We start from the raw sequence: 22,742 nt of genomic DNA on the forward strand, positions 1-22,742 counted from the left end.
ATGCTCTTCTCTGCAGCCGTCCTTGGTTTCTGCTGTAAGTTCTTCATTGCATTCCAGAGCTCTCCCAGCGCTGTTTTTATCTGTAGTTCTTTATTTGTTACCGTGTGTGTGTGTGTGAGTGTGTGTGTGTGTGTGTGTGGTGGGGTGTGTGTCTGTGTGTGTGTGTGTGGCGGGGGAGGAACAAGCATTGGGACCTTCTACTGTGCTAACTTGCTGACTTGCTGAGACCACTCCTCCTCTTTACATCTTAGCTATGTGTCTTTGAAATTTTTTTTCCTTAGTGGCTCCTCTAGGGATTATAATATGCATCTCCAATTTATCCCAATCTACTTTAAATTAATAATGACTTTTTGGTAAAAAAAAGAAACTAGTATTGCTCTATTTCTCATGCCGCCTCCTCTGTGCTACTATTGTCAAATGTATTGATATGTGTAATAACCCCACAGTATGATGTTAGAATTTCTGCTTTGAGCACTCATATGCGTTTTTAAAAGGTTAAGAGAAGAAAATATATATTTATATTGTTAAATATAGTTTTATTTACCTACATGCTTGCCCCTTCCAGTGCTTTCATTCCTTTCCGTGAACTGGTTACCATCTGGTATTTTCTTCCAGCCAGAAGGACTTTATAGTTTTTCCTGTAGTGTAAGTCACATAGAAACAAATTCTATTTAGTTTTGTTTGTTTGGGAAAATATTTATATTAACTCCATTTCTGAAGGATAGTTTTATTGAATAGTGAATTCTTTAGGTGATAGTTTTTTATTTCATTTTGCACTTTAAATATATCATTCCACTGCCTTTCAGCCACCATTGTTTCCTATGAGACATCAGCCATTAATTGTATTGTTGCCATAAATATGATGCATCATTTTTTCTCTTGCTGCTTGCAAGATTACTTCTTTTCTTTGATTTTCAGTATTTAGACCATGATGTCGAGGCGCAGTGCTCTTTGTGCTTATGTTATGTTGGGTTCATTTAGTTTCTTAACTGTCCTAGTCTGTTTGGGCTGTTAAAACAAAATAACATAAACTGGCTGGCTTATAAACAACAGAAATTTATTTCCCACTGTTATGGAGACTGGGAAGTCCAAGATCGAGGAACCAGCAGATTTGGTGTCTGGTTAGGATCTGCTTCATAGATGGCTAACTTTTTCCTATAACTTCACATGGTGTAAGGGAGGAAGAGTTCTCTTGGGCCTGTTTTATAAGGATACTAATTCTAATTCTTTTCCAGATAAATAAAACTGAGAGATTTTATTTCTATAAGGCTCCACTCTCTGACACCGTCCCAATCACCTCCCAAAGGCTCCACCCTCTGACACCGTCACATTAGGCATCAAGCTTCAACATGTGAATTTGGGGAGGACACAAACATTCAGACCATCGCACTGACTTTTTAAGTCAATGTTACTCACTAACACTGACTTTTCTCAACTGCTTCTTTCTTCAAATAATTTTTCTGTTCCTTTTTCTCTTTTTTATCCCTTGGGACTCCTATTACATTTATATTTGAACACTTTACATTGTCTGGCAGGTCTCTAAGGCTCTGTTCATTTTTCCTAACTCTTTTTGTTCTCATTCTTTAGATTGGATAACTTTTATTGCTGTATCTTCAAATTTTTTCTTCTGCATCTCAGATCTGCTGTTGAACACTATTTAGTGAATTTTTAATGTTAGATTTTTTAGTTTTTAGCTCTAGAAATTTCATTTGACTCTTTAAAAAATAATTTCCATTTCTCAGTTGAGATTCCCTTTCTGTTGACTCATTGTTAACATAAATTCTTTTAATTCTTTGAGCATATTTTCCTTTAATCCCTTGAAAATAACCATAATAGCTTAGAGTCAGTATTGACTTTTTCTGGCCACAGTTTCCTGTTTCTTTGCATGTCTAGTAATTTCTAGTTGAAAATTGGACATTGCAGTAATTCTGAATTCTGTTTCATTTTCCGAAAAGCTGTTGGGTCTTTTACTAACTTACCTGCACTTTAATGTCCGAGTTGGTCTCCTCGATGGCGTGTAGCCACTGATATCACTGTGAGGTTTTTATTTTTAGTATTTTATTTATTATTATTGTTATTTTAGTCTGGTTTTCTAACAGAAAATTTCTGTTTCTGCAGTATTTAATGGTCAGGCTATTATTTGGACAGAGATTATGCTCAGACACCTTGAATATATAAACCTTTCACCTGCTGCTGCCCAACTTGTGTGTGGTTGGAGTAATAAATTTAAATCTACAGTAAGCCCTTAGGTTTTCCTTGGCTCCCAGTTTTCACTGCATTCTCAGGTCTCCCTGACTCATGCATATTTTAGAAGCCTGTCTGGCCCTTTCACGGTTCTCTAACTTCCAGGATTTCCCCCTTTACATTTCTGGGTGATCATCTACCCACTCTGAAAAGAGGTTATAACCATTACGAGGCTAAGCTGGCAAAGCTGCAGCATTTCACTTCTTGTCTAGAACGAATTACATGACCTCTATCTTATAAACCTGCAGTTTTTCATCTTTCCATCCCAGACCAAATCTGTCACTTGATAACGTTGCTGACTTTTTCTAACAACCCTCGAAACAAGCTCACCATTCCCACTGGTAAAGCTGTGGTCCTCGGCACCCAAGCTAAGGCATGGGGGAGGGTAGAACCCCTAAGCAAGAAGACCACGGATTCATGGTGTTTTATATGCAATAGCAGTTTTGCAAGATAAAGCACTTCTCAATTCGTTGTCTGCCTTTGGTCATTTTCTGGGGCCCTAAAATGATTGGTTTTGACAACTTTGTCTAGTTTTACACTTGCTTTCTTCAGAGAGAAATGGCCCAACTTCTCATATCACCATTCCTGAAGCGAATCTTGGCCTGGGTTATTTTAATGTTTCTTCCACTCGAATATTCTATTGCCCACAGCTTTCGATTTAGATCAGAAATGTACTGGTGTCAAGAGACTTGTGAAGACGCATGACAGGAGAGCTCCACATTTTGCATAAGTCACTCCAAATGTGCAAAAATAAATGAGGGAGCCAGTGAGGCTGAACACTGAACTGGGGGGTTTCGGAGCTGGGTTCTAGACTCATGCAGCACTGAGCATTTTCTCCGAGGTTCTCTAACAACATGTCTAAAAAAGACACCCCTACCCTCACCTGACCCGCCTCAGTACTTCCCAGCGTCGCCCCTGGGTCTTTCCCCCACCTCCCCTCTGCCTTTTTCATGGATTCTACGACTCTGTGAGGGTGAACATGGCTGAAATTAACTTTCACTTCTGCTCAGACATCTGAAACCTAAAAGCAAGGTCATTTCCTTGTTCTTTTCTGAGTAGCTGCTGGGATCCGTTTTTGTTTTGTGTTTTTTCCGACCCCTGTCTGTTGGAGGTGGACAAAAAGATGAAGTTTTTTTTTTTTTTCCAGACCACACAAAGGCCAGTTTGCCCTGAACTTTCCCTCCCTACAAACTGTCACAACCCAGCTCATTACAACCTTAAAGCAATGAGCCAGTCTGAGGAAAATAGATTTTCTCCTTCAGAAGGTAGATTTCCTGCCCCCTCCCCCTCCACACACCCTATATTCTCTGTATTCTCAGGTCCAAGTATGTAAAAGTTGTCCAAAGATCACTTATTTAGTTTCCACTGATAAAAACATTAGACATAATTAGACAGCATTACTGATCCTCGTTCAGTAAAAGGTTTGACTCAGGTACCTGCCTCTAAGAGTTTGCGAGATACTTAGTCACAAATCATATTCAAAGCCATCTCTTTGGTAACTTTCCCCAGTAATCTCTGACGGAGTTATTGCCCCCACCTCTGTTCTAATACTTTGCTTTGCGGAGTCTTCTATATAATGGGGAATGGTATTTATCATACCCCGTTATAATTGTCTACTGGACCCCTTTCCAGGCTCCTTAGGCTGTGTCCCTTGGTAGAAGGTCATGCCTGTTTATATCTCTACCTCCAGATCTAATGTACTAATGTGTGCTTACCACAGAGCAGACATTCACAAAAGTTTGTTGTATTGATTAAATTAAAATAATAAGACTAAACAATCTCATCTCAAATTAGTAATTTGTTAAATTATAAGTTTAAGGAGTTCAGGATTCTTTCAACTTGTGTTTAACATGTAGGTCCAACTCTTGGGTGTCCGGCGATATAACAATAAATTAATAATAGCTACAATTCACTGAGTACAACTGATTCTGGACACTGTTCTGGGCCCTTTGTTACCAAGGATAGTAAAAGACAAAGCAGTTTTACAGATCAGATTTGAGACTTAGACTAGGCATATTTACATCAGCTACCAATTATTTGGAGTTTACTAAATTCTAGATAGTATAGTAGATACTTTTTGTACATTAATCCATTTATTTTTACAAAAACCTTTTGGAGGAAATGAAGCAGAATGTTTCCAAGGAGACTTAGGACCCAAGAACTCTATGTTGCTATGAACATCTGTCAAAAAGCTCTTTCCTACCAGGCACTCACAGCAAAGCATTGTCTTAGTCCTAAAATCCAAAGAAAGAAACTCCATGAGGAACCTGAGATTGTGGACTGTAGTTCTAGGCCAGGGGGAGAAGCAGATCTGTCCGAATTCTGTCCCCCACGAGGTTCCCAGACATAAAGGCAGGAGAGGAGCCCACCCAGTGGCTCCCTTTGGTGCACGGATCAGAAAGTGTGTGACTAGTGGCTCACCTGTCTGGTTGGGCCAGCAAGCCCCCTGAGGTCATCTCAGCAATCTTCTTGGTCCTGTTGGTCCCTTGGCTGGTGGAGTCCAGGACAGCACCTCCCCACTCTAGATGTCAGTGTCCATTCCCCATTGCCTCCATTACTCTCTGCTCCTCTGAGATGCAGTGCCAGGTGAAGTAGCACATTGAAGAGGCTCTGAGAGTGAAATCAGCTAGAGTGCTATAACAAACAAACAAAAAATGGGGAAGTGACGTGCATTAAGAGCCAATTTTGTGCCCATCTCTCATGCTCATTCTATCATTTGTGCTCATAGCATCTCATGGGCCAGGCTGAGAGAATGGTGGCCCTGGTCATGCAGATGGCACCAGGCAGCGGAGCCCCAGCCTTTTCTTGTCTTGCAGACAAGCGCTGCGAGGCAGAGCGAAGTCCCCGATAGAGTTAGCCTGAAAGTTTACTAACTCTGCCACGTTTGTGTAGGAAAAACACCACCCCCCCCCACCCCGTGTTGGTAAACTCAAACCCCGCGAAAAAACTTTCAAGTAGTACAGGGGCACTGTGACCAATGTGGCCCAGGGCCAGAGAAAGACCAGCCACTCGTGGTCCTTCCTCACTGGCTGTTCTGGGGCAGTGGCATCCTCTGGGCCCAATGAGCCTGTGGAAGCTTTCAAAATGCTCGGGAGGGGCGGGGCTCCTTGGGGGCAGATGGTGCAGCTCTGATCACAGACCGGGGAGCCTGTCACCTCTGCCTGGTACTTGCTGAGGGCAGGAAGCCATGAACTATGAGAACTGATTGAGATGACTGGGATGGACTTTTCCTTTAGAATTTCATCAGGAGTTGCTGGTTACAGCTAAAAGGTTGCTGCACCACAAGGGCACTGGGATTGGAAAAGCTATGGTGAAAGGCCACTGAGCATTACCAAGGTAAGACTGCAACTTCCGTTTTCATGATCATCTTATTTCCTTAAACTTTGACAACAGTGCTCTGAGGCCCGTAGCTGGGGGAGCTGGCAGGAATATCGCTATGGATGTTATAGATAGAGAGAGAAGACATTTATGTGATCTGAGCCACAGCTATGAATAGCTTGTCCCATCGTTGGTTTGTTTCTATTTTAGAGAGTTTTTCTGATTTATAAAAGTCCATCTGTCCAGGGTAGATTCTCCTTCTTGGGCTTTTTAAACTGGAAAAGGCAATGTTGTGCCACAGAGAGAAGGTGGAGAAGGCTGTGGGCTGGGGACATGGGTGGGCACATATATGCCAGTTGTGGGGGTGCCAAGCAAGTTATCCAGCCTCTCTGTGACAGGATAATGACATCTACGGGGCAGAGCTGATAGAGGCGAGCAGTGATGGGGGAGCGTCTGGCTCAAGATAAATATTGGTTGTTGCTTTCGTTTTGTTTTACTTGTTTTTGAATAAGGTTTCCCATTTTTCAGGCATTCAGTGTGGGGTGATGGAATAGACTTAATGATGACCTTTTTTGGCTAAAAGATCTATTTGGCCAACTGCAAAAAGGAAAGAACAGTTGACAACTTTTTCAGTCATTTTCTAATTGGCCGCTGCTTTCACCCTCAACTATCCCCATTACCAAGAAACTATAGAATTGTTATCATCGTGCTTCCATAGTCATAGAGAAAAATTCTGCATAATATGTATGTAGATACCCTTCTTCCTGGATAGGAGCTGGAGTCCCCTCACCCGAGTGAGGGCTGAACCTGAGTACAGAAAGGGAAAAACAGGAACTCTATAGTGGAGAATCCTGGCAGACAGCACGTTAGGCAGGTGATTAAGGTTAACGTCTTATGACCTTAAGTCATGTATTGTGGAACTCTGGCTACAGTGCAAGAATAGTTCTTCACTTCTGTGGTATTCTTCCCCCAAACCCATAACCCCAGTCTAATCACAAGAAAAACAACAGACAAATCCAAACTGAGAGACAACCTACAGAATATTTGACCTTCAAAGTTGTCAAGGTCATGAAACCCGAGAAACGGTGGGGAAACTTGTCACACATCAAGGAGAGTAAGGAAATATCATAACTAAATTCAGAATTCACATCTTGGATTGATTGGATCCTGGAACGACAACAAAAAAGTCATTAGTGAAAAAATAGGTGACCTCTAAATAAAATCTGAAGTTTAATTAGTGTCACTTTACCAATACGAATTTCTTCATTCTGGCAAATGTACCTGGTCAGGTAGGATGTTGACATTAGGGAAAGCCGAGTGAAGGGTATATGATAAGTCTTTATACTATCTTTGTAATTATTTTGGAAATCCCAAATCATTCCAAATTAAAAAGCCAAAAAATAATTTATACTCATCCTGTCTTAGAGCTGAAGTTGTCAAAATCTAAACATACTTGGGAAGACTGGCAATGGTCCCCACCCTCTCTTCGAACATTCTGGAACACAGCAGGCCTTTTGCATTTTTTAACATTCTTTCTCCCAACCCCCACCTTATTCCTGGAAAGCTCTGTATTTCCCTCTCTTCATGGTATTTCTCATCATTCATTTATTTATTTATTTTTCATCCAGTATGCATTTTTTGAGCCCTCACTCTGTGTCAGGGGGTTTAAGGCCAAGTACCCCACCCTCTATGAGTCCAGCAGAGGTCACTGGGCTGGATCAAGCTCTCGGGCCTCCAGGTGTTAACCAGCTACCCAAATCTGACCCCTCCTGGGCTAGGAAGCAGAAGGCCAAGAATGGAGGCAAGTGGGGTCCCAGACCGTGCGTAGAATACCCGGATGGAATCTGCCATCCTCCAGGCTCAACCATCCTCATGGAATCTGTGGCCAGCCAGGCAGCTGTGAGTTGTGCTAGAAAAACACTTCCCTCCCAGCAAAGCCGTGACCTTAGGGACCCAAAGTGGGAATCCAAGGGCCAGCTCCTACTTGAGTGACAACCTGGTGTTGGGAGCCTACTCTGCTGCCTTAGAATCTGCAGCAGCCAGACGAGGCCACCAGAGGCCAGCATTCTTGCTTATGAGATTCAGGTGTGTGGGGAGGTGATGGGGAGACAGAGAGGCCTGACAGCCCCTTCACCCTTTCCACCCTCCCCCCCCCCACACCCTATGAGCCTGGCAGAGCAGGTGCACCCTCGTTCAAAGGCGATGTCTTAGCCAGATTACAGAAATGCTTCAGAAGCAGGTGAGAAAGAAGAAAGAGTGATGAAGCCACAGGAAGACAGCACTTAGATGAAAATCACAACACTTAGATGAAGATTAAAAGTAAAGAGTTGGGATTACCACTGAGCCTAAACTACCTTTCCTGTCACATCTATTGCTCCCCACACTGCCTCCCTGTCCCCTTTGACTACACCAGCGTGCGCTGCTCCTGGAATGCACCAGCGGTGCTCCTGCTGGCCCTTCTGCCTGGGGTCCCCTCCCACTTTCCCATCTAGGCCAAGTCCCATTCGTTCTAATTCTCAGAACCAGCGTCAATGTCTTCTCTTCTGTCGCCAGCACCCAAATCCATCCCTGTGTCCCCAAGAGCCTCCAGCATATGCTGAGGGCTATTTGTTTTTATATCTGCTGTCCCTCTGGACCTGAGCTCCTCCAGGACGGGGACCAGGCCTTCTTCTGCTCCCTTCTGGGTCCCGGCACCCAGAACAGCATCTGGCACGTGGTGGGCAAGTGAGGCACCAGAGGCGCAAAATTGAAAAAGGGCCTAATTCACAGTGTCACTCAAGTGCAGGGAAGGTTCGTATATGTTCACAGAGAGTCTACAAGGGTGTGAGATGATCTGCACTTAATGTATTCAGCCAAGAGTTCTGACCTCTGAGACCATGGGCCGCTGATGAGTTTAATGAGACATACAAGCTTCTTGAACTTGTACGCAAGCTTCTGTGGACATACACACCTGTTTGCAAAGAGCGTTTATGGTTTTCATCAGATTCCCCAAGGAAGCTGCCAACCCCTAAATATTTGGAATCACCGAGTCTAATATTTAGTGGGGATAAATTTAATTTGATCTCTCAGTGTGTTGTGGATATAAGGAAGTGGAAAGAACTTGGGCACAGGAGTAAGACAGAGCTGAGAGGTCCTGTAGCGTAGAGTTTGGACGCCTGGCCTTGTGACCAGAGGGCTTGTGTTCAAGGTCCAGTCTTGCCACTTCCTGGTTGAGTGACCTTTGGCAAGTTACCAAATGCTTTCATGAGCTAACAATAGTTTGACCTCTCTCTGTACTGGCAGCCTTACCTAGCTCAGGTAGGTTTCTTATATCCTCTACTTTTATTTCTCTACTTGCTGATAACAGCACATTCCAGGGTTATAAGAATTAACACTCAAAGCCCTCATTCTCAGGGGAATTGAAATCAAAGAGTCCACAATATTTCTATCTAGATTCTATTCAATTCTCCATGTAAGAATCACCAGAGGAGTCCTTGTAGTTTGAAAAGGCACATTGTAATTTCTGTGGCTTATTTTTATGCATATTTATTTTGAAATCTCGAAAAGGGAGAGTGTGAGTTAATATTTATCAAAAGAGGAAATGAGTTTAATAAGGTTGAGAAACCTAAATCTAGCTATGTTGAGTATTCCGCCTGTAGGGAGCTGGTCAGCCTGAGAGCAGTGTGTCTGGATCTCAGAGCTTGAGGTATTCAGGGACCGCATTCCAGAATCAGGCGAGGGCGAGGGTGGGCCGTCCTCGGCTCATGCTGAAGGCTGCTGGAAGAGACAAGGTGGACACTCACTGTGGTATCATTGCTATCATGCCACTGAGACCGCTGTACACCATGCCACTCAGGACTACCCTGAGAGGGTCTCAGACTCCAGACCCGGGAAATCCACGTTCTCTGGAACAATGGATGTCTTACAGACACTGGCTCCTCAAACCGATAATTTCCCACTCTCTGTTGGGACACTTCTCTCCAGGTCACCTCGAGCCCAATTTGCATCTAACCATTAGCAGTTGAGTAGCCCCATCTCATGGTCTGTGTTTCTGTTACCAGTTTTACCGCCAGAAAATTTGCTTTTCTGTCTTAAATTACCCTTTGGTTGGATTTCTTCATCTATTTTTCTCTCCTATTGCTTCATATTTATTTTTATAAGTGGGCTCACATCTTTTTGGAAATATCAGAAAATGAATAAGTAAACAAAACCAGGACATCATTTTTGAAAGAGCTTGATGCATGGTGTGAGGGCTTAATAAGAATTAGTTCCCTTTCCAAGTGCAAAACATAGAACAATTCCTTGGTTTTTAATTTTATCAACAGGGCCAACCTTTAGTGGCATAGTCAGCTGTGAGTCTATTATAGTTGTACAAATAGCCTCAGTTTCAACTGTCTATTTTTACAGATAGGTCATCTCGTACTATTACAAAGATTGTATATAATTATTTCATGTTAAAATTTTTTTTTATTCATGCCATTTCTAGTACTATTAGATTTTTTAAAATAAAATTAATTCATATCTTTTTTTTTAAAAGCATTCTACTTGAAGATAAGATCAAAAGTAATAACCATTTCATGATTTTATTTGGGTAGCTTTATGGAAAAGGCCGAACGCTCCTTTTCCTACATATCAACACAGAAAAGGAGTCACTTCCATTTTGTGGAGTCCATCTGTCTGATGGACCCCCTGGCACTTGTCAGTCCAGTGGGAAAAGTGTTAGGCTAATTAAGATAGACACCTTCTAGACTAAAAGCAATGGTATGATGGTAAATGTTTAACAAGCAGCTTTCCGGGAAATGTGCACGTATACACGAATTTAAATTTATTACAAATTTTTACCAATATAAAGGATGTATAGTACACAATTTATATACAATATAAATTGATTACCCATGGAATGCTTTTGTTGACTTTTGCCAAACTTTTGACTCAGTGAGGTGAACCTTCTTTGCTAAATTAGATAATAGTTTTTAATTATTTGAAAAAAGTCCTCAATTTTTTTGTGCTATTCACAACTACAAGCAAGACACGTTTTTAAGTTTAATCTACTTTATTAACATATTCTCCATCACTGTGTTAAGTTTGGAAAATCAACAAAACAAATGGATTCCCAGTTTGTAGCACTTGCCTATTCCTGCGGTGTAAACACCCTCACCACTCCCAACATGACTTGACTGAACAAAAAGTTGGGAACAGACATGCAGCAGCACACCATTATATAGTAGTTCTACCATGCAGATGCAATTGATGTAAACAACCTCAAGAGCAGAGATAATAGTAAGATGTAGTGAAACAACCAGGAAGAAGTTTGAATGTGTCTTACCCTTGTTTTCAATGTATTCATCTAACTATATTTTATATAATTTAATTTTAATTTTATATGGTTTAATTTTGAATAATGAGATGCTTAACAAACAAACAGTTCACAAAATTACCTCGAATTTAACAACTGGCTCTAATCAACCAGCACAGGCTATCCCCTGACTGACAGGCAGAATCCCTCAGTGCCGAACTGCAGCTCAGCATCCTGTCTGCCCCTGGCTTTGCTGAGCAAGGGCATGTGGTGAATAATCTGATGCCCAAGTTTTACTGAGTTCTTGGCCTGGCAGAGTTGGCTCAGGTATGCCGGTGGTCCTACCGTGTGCTTGGTGAAAAGAAAAGAGGGTGAAGGGGTACTCAGCCCTGGTTGAGGACCCTCTCCACAGCCATCATGTCCCTGCACCAGTTGCTACAGCTGGTGATTATTGACCCCTGATGAGTTTCATGGAGTCCGTGAGCTCCCTGAACCTGCATTTTTGGAACCAAGCTTTTGAGGACATGAGCAATCCTTCTGAAAAAAAAAATGTTCATGGCTCTCATCCTACTTCATCAAAGGAAGGTTTGAGGCCGCTTGCACACAAAAGATTGGCTTCTGGTTAACTCCTGAGGGGAGGAGTAGGCTGTCCCACATGCTCCTGGGTCAATATGAGATTCTATTCCTGGGCCATATCACGAATGCAGGAATCATCATGCCACTCCCATGTCACTCTGGGTCATGGACTCTCAGTGAGACCCTCGAGCCCATCTGCCCAGACTGACTCCAGCATTACTGTCAATTGGTCCATGTCATCTGATTTAAGCCAAGAAAGTTCTCTGCCTACTTTCTACTTCCCTGTGGCAATGGCTTGAAAGTGGATCAGGAACAAAATAATAAATTAATAGAGGAAAAAAAACATCCATTAATATTTAAAAAAACATGACAAAAGCAGTGATGAGCACCACTGGGCTTATCGCTTTGATATTTTTTCCATCATCAAGTACAAATGGGAACTTTGTTTACAAACTGTGTTGACAAAGTTAGGTTGCCGTGTGAGTACCCATGGACTGGGAGGCGTGAGGGGGAAGGGAGCTGAGCAGGATTAGGGAGGAAGGAAGGCTTGCCAACTAGTTCGATTTGGACACCATTCAAGCAGACTGTTCTCCCTTCCTACCTGTGGCAGACCCTGTCCCGGGGAACCATCCTGGATCTGGTGGGTCTGATCTGGACAACCAGGAGAATGTCAAAATGCCAGTAGGTGCCAATGGATCTTGAGAGGGAAAGGAATGTCTCACTGCACCTGAGGAGAGCAAGTCTAGCTGTCCTGATTGGAGGTGAAGACACCACACACATCCCAGCTGCTGGGAGCTGTCAGAGGACGGGAAGTCAATGCTCTAAAGGAACTTTTAAGCGGCAGGAGCCTTGTGACTCCAGTAGATATAAAAGGTCCAGTTCAAGAGGCCAGCAAGCGCTTAGAATTTAGGAGTGGCTAATCAGAAAATTCCAGAGGGTGGACCTGAGGGTTTGGGAGGATACAAAGATCCATGTAGAGATAAAGTTGAGAGGGTGCCGAAGAGCAAACAGATGTGGGGGAGCAGATGGTATGAGCAAGGCAGAATGGTGACCTCAAAATAAGATTGGAGCCGTAGCCTGGAGCCAGTAGGGGGAAGAAACCAGGAGTACTGGGGAAAGAGGGTCCAAGAGTGCCAGCCTGTGCCAAGCTACTTTTGTCCCCGAGACTACATTTCTACAACTGGGCACCGGCCTTGCCGTCTCGGCCAGGTGACCCTCTCTCTGGGCTTCAGGTTCCAATTCTGCCAAACAAGGGGGTAGACTAAATGGCCTCTGAGCATCCCTTCTAGTCAACGCTTTGATGGGTCTACTTGCCACGTAAGGCATATTGGTCAAATGCGGAACAGCTGTCAGGAGTTGAGTGCCAAGAATTGAGCCAAGTGCTTTGAGCACATAAGTTTACATAATCCCCATAACAGCCTTGCGATGTTGTCAGGAGCCCTCCAAGGAGGCCGGGCTAGAAGGCCAGAGCCTAGATGCTCTGTGTGGCTCCAAAAACAGTGCTCTTAACACTCCACAAATCGGTCTATTCATTGCTCACTGTGTGCAGAGCACTGATTAGGGCATCACGGAAAGGCAAAGGAAGCTTATCACCCACGTCGGAGTGAGTACTACATGCCTGCTGTGAAAATGTCCCCAGCTTGCAGACATGGAAGGAAATGAGAGCCAGGGACTGAGGAGCTCAAGGGGTGTTCACACAGCATCTGGGAAACCCCTGCCCAAGGAGGCGTCTGGCACAATCTTGCCTGAAGAAACGACCTTCCCGCGAAGGCGTGTCCCATCCCGGGCTGGGTTAGTACACGCCAAGTTCCTCATCCCTTTCTTGGTGGGCATCTTCTCATCCACCCACTGGATCAAACCTCCTTGCCATCGCCTTTCATTTCTCCTTTGCTCCCACATCTGTCCACTCTTTGGGGTCAGTCCTTTCCCAGAATTCCCCACCTCATGGTCTCCTGGCCCTAGAACTATCAGTTGTCAATCATTACGTATTGCGATACGTGGACAGCCAGACTCATGCTAGGCGCCCAAAGGGGCAGAAATGAGAGTTGCTTTGAAGTCAGACATGTACACCCATCCTTCCCATGCCAGAAGGTCTGTGATGGGGCTATCAACCCAGGTCTTGCCACGGGCTTTGGGGTCATCAGATGAGGGAGCCACTCACTTATCTGGGGGCCAAAAGAGCCTGGTGGAGGAGCTGCAGGAGGAAGGGTTTCACAGGAAGCAGGGCGGCCCTGCGTCCGTCCGCTGAGCGCTTTGGGAAGGAAATGCCACGTGTGCAGGATGCGGGCTGATTGCTGCTCTTACTGTTCATGTCCCCCCAGCTGCAGGTGCTGGAGCCCAGCTGAGAGGGGGGCGGTTAGGGCTTTGGCCCAAGGGGAGTGAGCCACGCCTTGAAGTCAGAGCCACACTGCAGCGTGCGCTACTTTTACTTAGAAAGCTCTGTGCAATTGGCCAGTGTGCTGACCGCGACCCTGCGGAAGGTCAGTGACTTCCTGATGGACGAATCTGCTGCCCCTCCTGCAGGTTTCACTGCAGGAAGCTTTTCAGTAATTTTCTCTGGTTGGCTGCTGTGAGAGTAGCTAACCACCCAGCACCCATGGGGACCCCGTGGGGCCCCTTTGTCTGTTTCTAGCATCAGCAGATGGGAGCAGGACACTCAGCAAGGCCCCAGGCTTGGTAGGGGAGGGATTCTAATGCTGTCCCACCAGAAACAGTTTTGTTGCCCTGGACAAGTTATTTACTTCTGACTCTGTGAGTCAGCCTCTTTGTGGATGGTATAAATCTAAAAATCAAAGACTCACCTAGATTTAGACATGCAAATCCTTGTGATGTTGGCATGAACCAGCCCAGACTCAGATGCTGAAGACCTAACTGTGCAGGGTCTGCTGGGATTCAGGATGGATGCTGGGAATGAAGAATGCGTGCTCACTGCAGGTTTGGGTTTAGTGCTTGTCTGGGTCTCGGGAGCTCTGACAGGGTCGGTGTAGCTGGGTTAGCCTTCGCAGCCTGCCCGTGGCAGAAGCAAAGACCTGGGCTGCTTAGAGGCTGGAGAGCGACCACAGCCATTTGTAAGAGCAGGCTGATTCTGTACAGCTTTATCATTCATCTCCTTATTTTAAAAGTGTAAAAATTATATAATACCAAAAATGTTGTTTTGGAAATAGGTATAAGCGATCAATAATCTCACATTTTTATCCCAAAACTACTTGTCTTGGTTCATATGATACCGTTTTTCATAGCTGGAATCGTAAAAGTCTTAATGACTTTGGATTCTGCTTCTTTTCCTTTTTTTTTATTTCTATCACAACGTGAGCATCTTTCCCATGGCTGTGTCTTCACAACGATCATTTTCGAGACGGCATAACATTTCATTGTGTTAACTCTATTTCACCCTTTCAACTAGACATTTAGTTTGCCTCCTTTTTTTGACGTTAGAGAGGACTAAGATTAAAAACAACGCGTAACTTGCAAAGCCATTCTGAACAACTGTCAGTCACGCAGTTGAAGACTGTTCTTTCTTAATTCCTTCAAGGAATGACAATGACATAGGGGGTCAAAATATTCATCTCAGGGGTGGAGTGGGTGGACTGTGAATTACATGGTGATAGTGGCCTAAATTTTTCATCCTCTCTCATCTAGTTCCCTTGTTGTCAGCAACTACATTTGCGGGCCGCGGTTACCGATGTGTTCTTTGGCCAGAAAACAGACTTTCCTCTCTGAAATAAAATGACTTATAAGGAAACAAAACCCAAGGCTTTGGCCTCATTTATCCCATAGCCTCAACCAAGGTTTTTAATCATAGATCATGAATCATTGTGGGGTTGTGGGCAGGGAGGGTTCCTGAAACTGGGCACAAAATTTGACGTGTATGTGCATAAATGTATTTTCTAGGGAGAGTGTCCGTAGTCTCACCAGATTCTCAAAGGAGGCCGTGGCCCCAGAAAGATTTTGAAAAACACTGATCTCTCTCTCTCTCTCTTTCTCTCTCTCTCTCTTGTGGCCCCAGAAAGATTTTGAAAAACACTGATCTTTCTCTCTCTCTCTCTCTCTCTCTCTCTCTCTCTCTCTCTCTCTCCATCTCTCTCTCTCTCCATCTCTCTTGCTTCTCCCCGCCCCCAGCCCCAGTCATGAGATACAGAACATATTATCCCCAACTGAACGATGAGGAAACTGAAACTTAGCACATGGCTAGCACGTGGGGAGCCTTGGGTTTGAACCCAAGTCCCTTTCACCGCTTGTATGCATACCCGTTATGCTAAAGTGCCTTATGGTTAATAGAGTTGTTTCTATTTTTACTTCTTTAACCAAAGGTAATTGCTAATGTTTTAAAGAGATTCTGCTATGATTATGGCCATCCATAGTTCTTAACTAAAGGAAATGTTTTGGCATTTTTTTAAGCCTTGCAGTTCTCTCCAAGGAGTCAGGCTGACACAGAAATATTTGTGGTTGGTTAATTGTTCTTTCCTGCTACAAGCATTAACCATAGGAGGTGAGCTGTGTTTATCAAACTGAAATGTTATCACTCAAGGCGAAGGAGCCAAAGTAACTTTGAACTTCAAGAGACCAAACCCTTTAGTTCAACCAGATTGTGGGAGACTTCAGCCCATGATTCCCTAGATACCAATGGGCCTTTTCAAACCTATATTTTTAGTAACAACAAACTGTTTGGCACCAGTAAGTGACTTTGGCTTCCTCAATGTGTTTGATTTCCTTTCTCTCTTAGTAATCCTGTCCTGAATCTCCTTAAACTCAAGCGTGCATACCTAGAAGCAAAGAAGATGGGGCATAATTCAATTTCATGTCTCCTTGCTTCTCTGGGAATCACTGTTAAATTATACACTGTAATTATTGAAAATTAGTAGCTTTTAAAAGGGAAAGACTTTCTGAAATATAGGAAGTAAACATGCAATAAAAGAGAGTAAATTCTAATTTCATCTTGGGCATCTTAGCTGTAATACAACATTACACATTAGATCAGTGTGCCTTGTCGGCCCCAAAGTATTGGCTAATGATCAATAATCAAGGTATAGAATAACACTGGCTTTCGTATAAATGATATCTTTCTACCATTGGCCTGGTAAATTAAACTGTTTACTCTTTATGGTACTGGGATATTGGGGGGAAGCAGATAAGTAGGCATTTTCTTATGTTTGAGTTTTCTCTAATCGATTGACTAATTCATTCATTCATTCAAAAGAAGAGAAAGATTTATTGCCTATTTAACATGTTCCAAGTACTGAGATGGGCCCCGAAGATACAAAGGTGAAAAATAAATAGCCCCTTCCCTTGAGGCACTCCCAAGGAGTCTGACTTAGAAGGCAGACATTGAACAAAGGCCCAATGTACTGCGACTGGTGCTATAAGAAGTGCTATGGGCCAGAAGGGTGGGTGACTTAGCGAGTACGGAGTTCCAGGAAAGGCTCTACAGAGTTGGCGATGCCTGGACTACATTCTAAAGGTGGTAGGAGGAGGGGAAGAGGAAGGAAGGAAGGAAGGAAGTAAGGAAGGAAGGAAGGAAGGAAGGAAGGGAGAAAGGAGAGGGAAGGAGGGAGGAAGGGAGGGGGTGAGAGAGAGAAAGAAGGAAGGAAGGAAGCAAGCGGGCGGGAATAAAGGTGGATGTGGTCTATATTTCCCAAACTTGCAGACTTTATGTGAACCCTCCGTGATCTCGGGAAGCTAAAGGCTCAACAGAAGCTTTCCCAGGGCTTGAACAGGGATCTCAGGCCTGTTCTCTAGAAGCGACAGGGAAAAGTGCTCTGTTCTGCTGGGCCTTCAGGAGTGCACGCCTGGGGCAAAGCGGCTGGGGACTGCCCTACAGCAGTGCCCAAAGGGAGACAGTCTTTCTCTCTGACAATGGTGGAGAGGAACCTATGTTTATGGTAGCACAATTTACAATAGCCAAGATATGGAAGCAACCTAAATGCCCATCAACAGATGATTGGATAAAGAAGTAATGGTTCATATATACAATGGAATATTACTCAGCCATTAAAAAAAGTGAAATCCTACCATTTCCAACTACATGGTTGGACCTAGAGATTATTATGCTGAGTGAAATAAGTCAGACAGAGAAAGATAAATACCATATGATTTCACTTATATGCAGAATCTAAGGAACAAAAAGAACAAACTAATCAAAAACAGACTCACAAATATACAGGGCAATCTGGTGATAGCCAGAGGGGAGGGGAATTGAGGGGCTGGGAGAAAGGGGTGAAGGGTTAAAGAAGTTCAAATTAGTAGCTGATAGACGGTCACAGGGATGGGGAGCCAGCATAGGGAATGCAGTCAGCAGTGATGTAATGGCCAGGTGGAGAGCCAGAGGAGAGCGCAATTAGGGGGACTGTTTTATAAACGATATAAATGTTTAACCAACGTACTGTATACTTGAAACTAATACAATAAAATTTTTAAAAAAGAGAGTGAAAGTGTGGGGCGTGTGCTTAATGAAGCAGCTACCATCAGCACCTGGTTTGTAACTTTTACGTAGTGCTGTCGCAGAAGGTGCCTGAGTTCCTCACAGCGGCTCCCAGACAAGGAGAGTGAAGCTCAGCTAAGAGGCTGAGTGCTGCTTAAATGCTTTTACTGTGATTTAAATTCCTGATCCTGGGGAAAGTGATGACAGTAGTTCTGGGCCAGGAGAGGAAGTGAAAAAGGCGGTGGACTAAAACGAGGGCGGGTTTCATCCTGGCACGTCGTTTAATAATTCTTAGTACCCCCCACCCTCCCACCAAAACCTCACAGCACTTTTGCAAGGAACAAATTTGATGACACTCGTCACCACTGTAGATTCAGGATAGATGCCATATTAGAAGAGGAGCCATCCATTCATTTATTCAAAAATATCTGTGTACTTTTATTAGAGGCATTGAAGTTACATCCACGGACAAAATTAAGGCCTGTCTTCAAGGGCTCACCTTCCAGTGGGGGAAGACAGATACCAAATAAATCAGTAAATCTACAGCGTCAGGTGGGGATCGGAACTATGGGATAAAAGAAATCAGACTGTTTCGGATGGATGGGTTTGTGCTACTTTGAAAGATCAGGTGACATTTGAGCAGAGGTCTGAAGAAGGTGAAGGAGCTGGCAATACATGGGAAAGAATCTATTAGAACTAGCTTGTAAAGTTCTTCAAAAACATCTGTTGAAATATTGATTGAAACACATTCCATTCTTGAATGATTCGAGGAGAATGTACCTCTTTAAGACATGAGCCTTCCTAACGGTGAACAATGTGTATCTTCCCTTTTGTTTAGGTATTTCTTTAATGTCTTTCAAAGCAGTTTGTATCTTCGTACAAGTTTGCATGTTTTCGTTAAATATATTTCTAGGCAATTATATTTTTAGTTGATATTAGAAATGAGTTTTTTTAAACCCTGTATTTTTTAAAATGATCCAAGGATATACACAGAGAGAAAACTCTATATAAATAAGCATCTCGAGAGTAATTAAGAAAAACCAACTAAAACCAAAAGATTTATCACCTATTTAATTAGTAAAAAGTAATGTCTGATATCATCAGGTTTGACAGGAATATGGGGAAAATGAGAACTCTTAGGTGCTGCTGGTGAGAGTATAAATTGGCACTTTGAACCATTTTGGGAATTTGTCATAGAGCTGAAGGAGTTTGTAGGTCCACAAAGTAAATTAAAGCTATGTTGTTCAGAGACATTCTCGCATACGTACACAGGGGACATGTGCTCACCTCAGTGCAGTTTGTCATTATGAAAAAATGGAGACAACTTAACTACTCCATAGTCAAAGAAAAATGAATAAACGAATAAATAAAATGAAGTTTATTCACTTAATGGAATAGGATAAAACAAAAATAGAAGAATTAGGGATCTATGAAGCAAAATGAGCAAATATCAAAATTACAAGTTGGGGTAAAAAAAAGAAAGTATATATTGACTGTGGCTGTTTATACATATGTTATAAACATACAAAATCATACGTGCTGGTAATATCCACTAACTTCAACATAATAATTACTTTGGGGAACAAAGTGAGGAGAAAATAATAATCAAGCTTTAGTTATATCTGTGACATAAAAAGAGAGAGAGGAAGAAAAAGAGAACTGAATAAATGTGGCAAAATATTAACATCCGGTATTAGTGCTGTTACATTAGTTTCTGTGCTTTTTATACATATAAAATATTCATAATTAAGAGTGAAAAAAATTTAACTAGCATATTTCTATGATCTTGGGGTGGGGAAGAAATTTCTAAGTATGAACATCAAAGGCAAAGATTGGTAAGCAAGATTAATAAATTTACCAGATAGTGATGATAACATTTGTGTATAATAAATACCATAAAAAATTGAAAAGCTAAAGATAAATTAAGGAAAATATTTATAATACATATAACAATTAATGTGTAAATTAAATATACTAATCATATAAGGAGGTCTTATATATCATTAAAAAAATGATCAACACCACAATGTAAAAATGAGCAGAAGACATGAATCATTTTTTTTATCACATGAAGAACACAAGTGGTTGATAAATACATGATAAATATTAATAGCAAATGAAATTAAAACTATGTTGTCTATCATTTTGCATTTAGCAGATTTATAAAGATTTTTTTTAACTTGATAAAAGCCATAGATGAAGGACCAGAGACGTAGGCTTTCTTCATCACTGTGAGATATAGATCAGTATTAGCTGTGTAGAAACCAATTTAGTGTCACAGATCAAGATACTTAAAAATGTGAGTCTTTGACTTAGTCATGCCACTTATAGAAATACAGCTTTAAAAATATTGGACCAATGACTAAATATGCATTTTATAAGATTGTTTATTACAGTTTTCTTTATAATAGTCAAAAGTTGAAAATAACTTATTTGACCAATAATGGGTAAATGAATTAATGTTAAGTCTGTAAAATGGCATGCAATAATAATGGTGGCAAAATTATATTTACTGATATATAGTTTACACTGTACTGTTTACTGAAATAACCACATTATAATATTGTATAAACAGCTTGACCCCATTTTTTAAAAGTGGATATGCGTATATAAAAATTCTGAAAATTCTTCACCAAAGTGTTTATAGTGGATCTCCACATGTGGTAGGATTTTGAGTGATTTTTATTTTTTTCTTTGTGTCGATCTGAATTTCAACATGCTTGTATTACTTGCTTAACAGAAATTAGGTCAAAAAGTAAAAGATAACTTTAAAAATAAATTAACATCAGTATAAAAAGAATAATAATGGTTATTAGAAAAAGTGCAGGGAAATACATACTCACATACTGCTGGTTGAAATGCCTAAAGGACAATTTATAAAACGTCTCAGAAGACTTAAACATGGTATACTCTTGGGCCTAGCAATTCCACTTCTAGGATTTTTAACCTCAACAAAAATTAATGGGGAACATGAACAAGGTTAAAGTAAATGAGCAAAGGACATCTTTGCAGCATTATGTCTGATACTGAAAAAAAAAATAGAAACAGCTTGCATGTGTAACAAAAGGCATGAGTGAAATAAGTTTGATACAACCTTCCCATAAATGCCCGGCAGCCTTGCATACTATGCTACAGGCAAAAACAGGTGTCAGGCAGAGCTGGCCATGATACACTCTTCTAAAAACAGGTCACAAAACAGGATGTAGATAATGATCCCAGTTTTGTTTTTTTTTTTAAAAAGGCAATGGAAAATTACATAGAATGTTAACAGTGGTTATCATTAGATGATGGTGTTGTAGGTAATTTTTGTCTTCCTCTCTACTTTCTGAATTTCCTGCAACAAAAGTAAATTACATGCATAAAGAGGGAAGTATATTTAATGTGATTCATAAGAGGAGGCTGACTCTCCAAGCGTAGCCTGAACACATAAAGAAGTGTTCTGTCACCTGTTCATCCTTTCCACTGTTGCTCAGGGGCATGCATCCCCATATTTTGGAGAGGAATTGCCTATTTTCTTTTATTTAACTTCATATTTTAAAATGGCATTTGAAAGTATTATGTATGTAAGCATATGCTTTGTGTTTAATCCAAACATCACGGAGGCATGTAAAGCAAAAATATAAAGTCCTGCATTCCTTTGCTTGTGAACTTCACTCTCTAGAATTGGCCTCGTTAGCAGTTTCATTTATACCAAGGGCTTCCAGACATTGCTTTTCATTTGCAAATGTTTATACACTTCCTTTATTTCCTTTTACACAACTAGAATCATATAATTCAAAGCATTCTGCAATTTACTCTCTCACTTAACGGTAATGTATTCTGAACATTTTTCTTTGTCAGTTAGATCTATGTTATTCTTTTACTAATTTATTTATCTACTCATTTATTTACTGAGTTAGTTTTTTTTTATTATATAAGTTATCCATAAATATTGTTTCTTAAAATGCGGACAGTCCCAAAGGGTCGAAATTTAAAATTGAAAATTTCCTTCTCCAGAAATAAGCCACGATCACAGGTTTTGTTTTCAAATATCCTTTTTTGTTATCTTTACAACTGTAAAAAATACTAACACTTTTATTTTAAATATATCTCTGGGCTAATTATATTGATTTCCACTATGAAAGATGCACAATACACTTTCTTCCCTTCCCTTCACCTGTACCCTCTCCTCTCTATCCCCTGTTTTTATCAGTTATTTTTATCCTTTTAGTGACTGACTTTCTGATTTAAAATAATATAGTTAAATCTTTATATCTTGATTTATTAACATGAGACAGTATCTATTGACCCCCTACCGTACGAACACTCCTTTCAACTTCATGTCCTACTTTTTGTTCTACTATTATTTTTATACATAATACATTTATTATATTATCCACCGTACGAACACTCCTTTCAACTTCAGGTCCTACTTTTTGTTCTACTGTTATTTTTATACATAATACATTTATTATATTATATTCCTTTAACATTTATATTCTGTTCTGTGCCTATATTAACTTTATTGTAATTTCTACTTGAAGTTTCAAAATTTCTGAAATTTTATGCTTAAAGATAACATAAATGTTTGATTATAAAAGTTGTATTATTATATCCTAAGCCAAACTGAGGAAAATGTGTTTAGGTTCTACTTATTCAGAAACTGCAAAATAGCTAAAGGCTGATATGAAAGAATCCCTTTTTATTTTGTTGTCGTTAAATTTAAACTATATCTATGTACATCAGTCTGTTCTGGACTCTTCCACTAGTGTTAAAGACGGAAACAAAATCATTAATTTTTTTTTTTTGTATATGGTGGTCCAGTTGTTCCAACACCATTTGTTGAAGAGACCAGCCTTTTTCCATTGAATTGCCTTTGCTCTTTTGTCAAAATTCATTTGACTATATCTGTGTGGGTCTATTTCTGGGCTC

The 22,742-nt window shown here is 41.3% G+C and overlaps 1 protein-coding gene across 1 annotated transcript in view; it reads left to right on the forward strand.

The window, feature by feature from the left end:
• The first annotated feature begins 5,341 nt into the window (after window positions 1–5,341).
• BLK (BLK proto-oncogene, Src family tyrosine kinase) overlaps window positions 5,342–22,742 on the forward strand; it is a 48,910-nt gene continuing 31,509 nt past the window's right edge. Inside the window, exon 1 of the mRNA XM_015600689.2 lies at window positions 5,342–5,580. The gene's annotated coding sequence lies outside the window, so the exon portion shown is untranslated. The remainder of the gene's footprint in view (window positions 5,581–22,742) is intronic.

This window comes from Pteropus alecto, unplaced genomic scaffold, assembly GCF_000325575.1.
Source record: "Pteropus alecto unplaced genomic scaffold, ASM32557v1 scaffold50, whole genome shotgun sequence".
Taxonomy (NCBI): Eukaryota; Metazoa; Chordata; class Mammalia; order Chiroptera; family Pteropodidae; genus Pteropus; species Pteropus alecto.